The sequence below is a fragment of the Ursus arctos genome, unplaced genomic scaffold (assembly GCF_023065955.2).
Source record: "Ursus arctos isolate Adak ecotype North America unplaced genomic scaffold, UrsArc2.0 scaffold_7, whole genome shotgun sequence".
NCBI classification, from domain to species: domain Eukaryota; kingdom Metazoa; phylum Chordata; class Mammalia; order Carnivora; family Ursidae; genus Ursus; species Ursus arctos.
The window spans coordinates 24832663-24838119 of NW_026623089.1; the positions used below are offsets into that span (position 1 = coordinate 24832663).

The following is a 5457-nucleotide window of genomic DNA, read 5'->3' on the forward strand; positions in this document are numbered from 1 at the left end:
CGCGCCGTCAAGCGTGATTGCGTTTTCGCCACATGGAGGGCGGGGAGGAGCCTTTTACGACAGCTTGGGAAGGTAATATACGGCAGTAGGAGGGGCGAGAGAGAAGGAGAAAAAGAATAGGAGCAAGAGCAACTTTCAAAAGTGAGTGACGGAAAGGCAGGAAGTGGGAGGTGGCGACCGCCTGTAACATTTGACTGTAATAATTACCGTTTATTGAAGACTCGCTATTTTGGGGCACTGTGAGGGACATTCTACATTTTATGACCTCCTTTAATTCAACAATCTTATAAAACAGTATTATCCTGTCTTTACAGGTGGCTCAACCGAGACCTAAAGAGGTTAAACAACTTGCCAAAATCACGCAAGAAGAAAGTGAAAGTGAAAAATTCGAATCCAGGTCTCTAACTCAAAAGCATATCCCATAGCCAGAAGGAGGCTTCTGAGATACTGGTAATGTTTTATATTTTGATCTGGGTGGTGGTGACTTTTTTTTTTTTTTTTTTTTTTGCAGTTTTTACCTTCATAAAAATCAAGCTACACGCTTAAGTTTTGTGAATTTTACAGCATGTATAATTCAATAAAAAGTTTTTAAGTACCTAAATTTTGCCATTGTGAAATGCGTACATTCTGTATTCGTGCTATGTTATCCTTTATTACAGATAAACTGCGTATTAATTGTATATTTTTAAAAATAGTATGTGCCATTTTGGAATACGTTTCATTGGTTATAAAACTCTGCTGCATATTTTATTTCATTTGAATCTCAAAATTCTGGGGATAGGTGCAAACAAGAAAAGTGAGTCTGGGGAGTTGGGAAGATCTAGCATAGTTATTCCTGTGGATGGTTTTTAAGTCCTTCTAGTTTCTTTCAACCCTGTGTAGTAGCTGAATGACCTGGATCACTTTACTTAACTCAAGTTGCCCAATTTCTAAAATAGAGATGATAATAGTACCTACCTCACAGAGTTGTGTAAGGATTAAATGAGATAGTGTATATATGATACCTAACACATAATAAATAGCTGTTGGTTATTTTTCCTTTGCCATAAAAGCTGTTCTGTAAATGTTTGATAAAATCCAGTTACAATGTTCAAGGTGATCTCAAGACTGGAATATGAAGCTAATCTAACTGGATATCTAAAATAAGATAATGGAACATAGTGGAAGTGGGGGGGAGTGGAAGGTGACTAAGAATTGGTTAGCATTTTTTTTTTAAGATTTTATTTTTTTAAGTAATCTCTACACCCAGTGTGGGGCTTGAACTCACAACCCCAAGATCAAGAGTTGCACGCTCCATCAACTAAGCCATCCAGGTGCCTTTGTTTGTTTGTTTGTTTGAAGAAGACTTGCTTAGCATTTTTAGCATTTACCCAACACTGATCAATAGAGAACCTGAATCTCATGTGCACGCTTATGAGGTGGGGAGAATTTGTCCTTTTCCTTAGGATCATTGAACTAATTTTTCTGATTCAGTATTTACTAAATAAATTGATAATTGGTAAATATTGAGCACTTAGATGAGAGATGCCAGGAATAACAAGCTTAGGCATGTTTCTTATTCCCTGGAAAGTTGTTTTATGCCCTTACAAATAGCAAATTAACATTCTGATGCACATATTATTCTTAAGAATCAGATCCTGGGAACTGGATCCGCCTCTACACCTGAAGCCCAGATACTGGGACTCACAAAAGAACAGCCACCCCCTTTCCCTCTTTCACCTTCCTTTGTTTCTTAAGTTACAAAAAGTCTGGGTTGGTACGTCAGACAAGGTTACTTATTCCAAGTGCAATTGTTTTCCTGTTATACCACAGTAGAGATGAGTATACTGAATAACTGCAAGGCCCGCTTTTAATTGTTGTTTCTCTTGTCCCCTTCTTTTCTAATCCCTACTCCCATTTTCTTTCTGCTCTCTTCTTAGGATGTTCCAAGGAGTCTAGTATCAATCTGTATCATTTTCCTTTACAGGAGAGCTGCTCTTTCTCTCTGGATGTTTCTCTTTCTTTTCAATGTCCTTTCATTTTACTTTAATGTATCTAGGATTAGATTTTTCGTGTCTATCCTGATTGGCCCTTTATGCACCCATTCAATCTGAGTTGTTGTTTTTTTTTTAATTCTGGGAATTTAGAAGCATTATATCTACAAATATTTTCTCCCTTCTATTTTTCCCCTTCTTATATTCTTGGGTTTTTTTTTTTTAAGATTTTTATTTATTCATTGAGAGAGAGAGAGTGCGCACAAGCACGGGGATGGAGAGAGGGAGAGGGAGAAGCAGACTCTCCGCCGAGCAGGGAGTCCAATGCGGGACTCAATCCCAGGACCCTGGGATCATGACCTGAGCTGAAGGCAGATGCTTAACAGACTGAGCCACCCAGGCACCCCTCTTTTTGTATTCTTATAACACAGATATTGATACTTACACTTCTGTGTTCTAGGTCTGCTTTCATATTTTCATGTTTACCCCATCCTAAAACCTTCTAGAAGGGTTCCTCTACCTGATTTTTCAGTGAAATCATTCATTCTCAGCCTGGATCCATATTGCTACATAACCCGTTATTAAGTCATTTACTTCAACCATTATATTTTCCATAGTATTTTGAATTGGTTCTTCATGATTGATTATCCCGCTTTAACCCAGTTGGGAGATTTTGTCCCCCTCTGGGGACATCTGGCAATATCTGGAGACACTTTTGGTTGTTACATCTCAGGGTGGTGCTTCTGACATCTAACTGGTAGAAGCCAGGAATGCTACTAAACTTCCCACAATGCACAGGACAACCCCATTCCACCACAAGAACTATCTGGCCCAAAATGTCAACAGTGCCCAAATCAAGAACCCATGATATAATCAATATGAACTCTTTTCTTTTTGGGGATGTGTATTTATTTAAATTATCTTTTCATCTGATGCTGCTTTTAATCTGTTATCCCTCCTATATCTCGTTACTTTTCTCTATGAATTTCTATTTCACTGAAGGTATCAGCTCCTTGGCTAATATGTATACCCAGGGGAGAGGCTTGGGATTTTTATAAATGCCCTTTATCAAATTAAGGAGATTTCTGGGCAGTGGCATACCTTGTATCTCAGTTCTTAAAACCTGTGTAACATTGATTAGGCTTAGATCATGCATATTCAGCTTGAGGATAAACCCAACTGTATGGGACCATTTTATTGATCTCCTTAATCTCCCCAACACTTCCCTTTTTGGTCCTCTAGATAGAAAAGGAGTGGGCTTTAGTTTTCTCACTCTGTTGTGTACTCCCTGAAAATGCAACTGCTGTGGAACCAACAAGCAAGAGGATATACAGTGAAAACAGTAGTGGGGATTCCCCCCTTGCTCTTGGGATCAGTGTTCTCCCCTCAGAGTTTTAGGTGCCTACCTGGCCTCCACTGCTATCCCCCCTCCTTTGCCACTATGCATGTGCCTATGGACGGGTGCGGGAGAGAATGGAAAAATAAAAACAAACTTTGGACTTCCATCACAGTTTATGACTTACAGAGGCCCCCTTTCCTGCACCTCAAACCGTGATAGAGGATTTTTCTTGGAGTTCTCTCTGACCACACCTGGTACACGCTTGTGTTTGAGTCCAGGCCAGGAGATACCAGAGGAAAACAAAATGGGAAATGCAGTGATGGGTCAGTTGTAGTTTGAGTTCCGTTTGCCTTCCCCAACATGCTTCTTACCATTTGCATTCTAGAGTCTATAGATAGCTGTTCCATGCATTCTGTCCAGAGTTTTTACCTGTATTGAGTGGGAAATACAGAGTGAAGCACTAATTATCTTGACCAGAACCCAGTAATTTCAGCCACCTTAGTCTATATGTATTTTAGTTTATATTTTGTCTTATCATTAGAGAGTTTGTACATCTTTTCATATCTTGGAGCTGTTTTGATGTTACTGTGGGAGATTAAGTTTTATCTTTTTCCTCTAATTTTTTAAGTTTTTTCAAATCTGTTTAGCATATTAGTTCTTTATCTGAGATATGTGTTCCAAAGTGGTTTTTTTTTTTTAAGATTTATTTATATATTTGAATGAGAGAGAAAGCATGAGCAGGAGGGGCAGATGGAGAGGAAGAGAGAATCTGAAGCAGATTCCATGCTCAGCACAGAGCCCAACATGGGGCTCCATCTCATGACCCTGAGATCACAACCAAGAGCTAAAACCAAGAATTGGACGCTTAACCAACTGTGCCACCCAGGTGCCCCCAGAAGTGTTTTTTATGAAGTCAAAGTTACCAACTTTTATTTTATTGCATCTGGATTTGGAACCATAGAAAGATTTTCCTTTCACCTAAAGAGAAATTCACCCATGTTTTCCTCTAGAGCCTGTATAGTTTGCAATGAGCTCTCCAATTGATTTGGAACTGCATCTTGTATATGAGGTGAGGTATGAATCTATTTTTTTCATAAGTGTTTCAGAAATCCCACAACTAAAGAAATAAAATCTTTAAGGGGAAAAAAGGGGGGGGGGACACCTGGGTGGCTCAGTCAGTCGAGCATCTGCCTTGGGCTCAGGTCATGATCCCAGGGTGCCTGGATCTAGTCCTGCATCAGGCTCCCTGCTTAGCAGGGAACCTGCTTCTCCCTCTCCCTCTGCCTGCCACTCCCCCTGCTTGTGCTCTCTCTCTTTCTCTGTCTGACAAATAAATAAATAAAATCTTTAAAAAGAAAGAGAGAGAGAGGGAGGGAGGAAGGAGGGAAGGAACGAACAAGTGAACGAACAACTAGAGTGCCTCGTCGCTGGCTCAGTTGGTAAAGCATGTGACTCTTGATCTCACCTTCTCAAGTTTGGCAATTCACTAAAACCATTCACATAACTCAGTTGCAGGTTATACTCAAGGCTAAAGTTTATTGCAGCAAAGGATGCAGAGCCAAGGGGCGCCTGGGTGGCTCAGTCGTTAAGCTAAGTCACTAAGTCGTTAAGTCTGCCTTCAGCTCAGGGCATGATCCCAGAGTCCTGGGATCGAGCCCTGCATCGGGCTCCTCCGCTGGGAGCCTGCTTTTTCCTCTCCCACTCCCCCTGCTTCTGTTCCCTCTCTCGCTGGCTGTCTCTATCTCTGTCAAATAAATAAATAAATATTCTTAAAAAAAAAAAAAAAAAAAGGATGCAGAGCCAAGGCAGTGGGAAGTTGTATATTGGCAAAGTCCAGAGAGGCCAAACAAGGCTTTTGCATCTTTCCCATCCAAGCCCACACAGATATGCTTTCTTTCTACCATCGGAGACAAATGTGATATGCTTCTGCCCAAGGAATCATGTTTGAGTTTTGGGATCTGAGTCAGTTGTGGGAGGGCTAATCATATGAGAGGCCTATCCTGTTACAGAGCCAGCCCTGGCAACCCACATTCAGGACCCCAACAGTGAAATCAGATGCATGCAAATCATCAGTCTTGATGTTTGTGTAAAGCAATCTGACAAGCTGGGACAGCGTGGTCCATTGCTTCAGGTGTACACAGCAAA

The 5457-nt window shown here is 40.7% G+C and overlaps 1 long non-coding RNA gene across 1 annotated transcript; it reads left to right on the forward strand.

Moving 5' to 3' along the window:
- Nucleotides 1-145: 145 nt before the first annotated feature.
- LOC130543044 (uncharacterized) lies at nt 146-451 on the forward strand. Its single transcript, XR_008958065.1, has 2 exons — nt 146-196; nt 315-451. It is a non-coding gene; the product is annotated as an uncharacterized LOC130543044 (long non-coding RNA).
- The last annotated feature ends 5006 nt before the right edge of the window (nt 452-5457 follow it).